The sequence below is a fragment of the Ascidiella aspersa genome, chromosome 5 (assembly GCF_963924565.1).
Source record: "Ascidiella aspersa chromosome 5, kaAscAspe10.2, whole genome shotgun sequence".
In the NCBI taxonomy this organism is placed as follows: domain Eukaryota; kingdom Metazoa; phylum Chordata; class Ascidiacea; order Phlebobranchia; family Ascidiidae; genus Ascidiella; species Ascidiella aspersa.
Genome location: NC_139451.1, coordinates 9,508,324 through 9,510,823, shown reverse-complemented (window position 1 = coordinate 9,510,823; position 2,500 = coordinate 9,508,324). Strand labels below are relative to the sequence as shown.

The window sequence follows — 2,500 nt, the reverse complement described above, 5'->3', positions numbered from 1 at the left end:
CGCGATCGTCGCACATCGTGCCGTGCTGTCTTGAGCGGGACGGGCGCTCGCGCGTCCGACGCCGCAGCAGCCGCGCGGAGAAATCCCCGCGCGGAACGTTTGCAACGCGACCCTGAGGCGGGCGCGGCCCCGGGATTGACCCGAGGCCGCAATTTGCGTTCAGAACGTCGATGCTCAATGTGTCCTGCAATTCACACTAATTCACGCAGCTAGCTGCGTCCTTCATCGACTCACGAGCCGAGTGATCCACCGCCAAGAGCCATCCACGATTGTTTCGCTCGCACAGTGCCTCGCACTAAAGGGTGACAAAATATACCGCGCCGAGCGGTCGGCCAGGCCGACGCTTGAAGCCGGAGCGCGCGGCACCGCGGCACTCGACGCGCAAACATTACCGGGTGACCGAATCGCCGGCCGGCGCGCCGCTCCTCGCGGGTCGGGCGCCGGGTAGCAAAAACTTTTTCTCTCGCTTGTCCGAGTTTCGCGTTCGCCGAAGCGTTTGCGAGACCGTTAATGATCCTTCCGCAGGTTCACCTACGGAAACCTTGTTACGACTTTTACTTCCTCTAAATGATCAAGTTAGATCGTCTTCTCGGACGCCGGCTCGACCGTTGCCGGCCGCGCCAGGTCCAATCGGAGGACCTCACTAAACCATTCAATCGGTAGTAGCGACGGGCGGTGTGTACAAAGGGCAGGGACGTAATCAACGCGAGCTAATGACTCGCGCTTACTGGGAATTCCTCGTTCAAGGGAAATAATTGCAATTCCCTATCCCTAGCACGACCGGGGTTCAGCGGGTTACCCAGACCTGTCGGCCAAGGCGAGCACATGCTGATCCGGTCAGTGTAGCGCGCGTGCGGCCCCGAACATCTAAGGGCATCACAGACCTGTTATTGCTCAATCTCGTGTGGCTAAACGCCACTAGTCCCTCTAAGAAGTTAGACGCCGACCGATTGGGTCGCGTAACTAGTTAGCAAGCCAGAGTCTCGTTCGTTATCGGAATTAACCAGACAAATCGCTCCACCAACTAAGAACGGCCATGCACCACCACCCACAGAATCAAGAAAGAGCTCTCAATCTGTCAATCCTCACTGTGTCCGGGCCGGGTGAGATTTCCCGTGTTGAGTCAAATTAAGCCGCAGGCTCCACTCCTGGTGGTGCCCTTCCGTCAATTCCTTTAAGTTTCAGCTTTGCAACCATACTTCCCCCGGAACCCAAAGACTTTGGTTTCCCGCAAGCTGCCGGAGAGGTCGTAAAACTAACGCCCCCCGATCGCTAGTTGGCATCGTTTATAGTCAGAACTAGGACGGTATCTGATCGTCTTCGAACCTCTGACTTTCGCTCTTGATTAAAGAAAACATTCTTGGCAAATGCTTTCGCAGTCGTTCGTCTTGCGCCGATCCAAGAATTTCACCTCTAACGGCACAGTACGAATGCCCCCGTCTGTCCCTCTTAATCATTACCTCGCGCTCCGAAAACCAACAAAATAGAACCGAGGTCCTATTCCATTATTCCATGCACCATTATTCAGGCGAATCGCCTGCTTTGAACACTCTAATTTTTTCAAAGTAAACGTTCCGGCCGCCGCCGACACTCAGTCAAGGGCACCGGCGGAGAACCGGAGGTGAGGCCAGGACGGCCAGTACACGCCTTGCGACGGACCGGCCGCCTGCGCCCAAAATCCAACTACGAGCTTTTTAACCGCAACAACTTAAATATACACTTTTGGAGCTGGAATTACCGCGGCTGCTGGCACCAGACTTGCCCTCCAATGGATACTCGTTAAAGGTTTTAAAGTGTACTCATTCCAATTACAGGGCCTCGTTTAGAGTCCTGTATTGTTATTTTTCGTCACTACCTCCCCGCGTCGGGAATGGGTAATTTGCGCGCCTGCTGCCTTCCTTGGATGTGGTAGCCGTTTCTCAGGCTCCCTCTCCGGAATCGAACCCTGATTCTCCGTTACCCGTAAGAACCTCGGTAGGCCAGTACCGTACCGACGAAAGTTGATAGGGCAGACACTTGAATGATCCGTCGCCGGTGCGAGACCGTGCGATCCGCAAAGTTATCCAGAGTCACCAAAGGTTGCGGGCCGAAGCCCGGTCGGTTTTTGGTCTGATAAAAGCACGCCTCCCGCGAGGTCGGCGCTTCACGCATGTATTAGCTCTAGCATTTCCACAGTTAACCACGTAAAACGTACGATCAAATGAACCATAACTGATTTAATGAGCCATTCGCAGTTTCACTGTACGAGAGCTCGTACTTAGACTTGCATGGCTTAATCTTTGAGACAAGCATATGACTACTGGCAGGATCAACCAGGTAGCTACTTTAGCGTAGCCCCGAAAGGCCGACGAAGGAGGCGCCGCTGATGCGGCGCCGTCGCTCGGTCGATGCGAAACCCGAAGGCTTCTCCGTTAAAATTTCGTTCTTTGCTCGGCTGCCCGAACTCAGAAAACCGTCACCGCCCGTCGCACCCGCCGGAGTAAGACTTCGTCGGCAGGCC

General features: G+C 55.0%; 2 non-coding genes across 2 annotated transcripts; both read right to left on the bottom strand.

Moving 5' to 3' along the window:
* Window positions 1-107: 107 nt before the first annotated feature.
* LOC146142805 (5.8S ribosomal RNA) lies at window positions 108-261 on the bottom strand. Its single transcript, XR_014500226.1, has one exon. It is a non-coding gene; the product is annotated as a 5.8S ribosomal RNA (ribosomal RNA).
* Window positions 262-508: 247 nt separating this feature from the next.
* Window positions 509-2,319, bottom strand: LOC146142804 (small subunit ribosomal RNA). The gene has a single exon (XR_014500200.1). It is a non-coding gene; the product is annotated as a small subunit ribosomal RNA (ribosomal RNA).
* Between the last annotated feature and the right edge of the window lie 181 nt (window positions 2,320-2,500).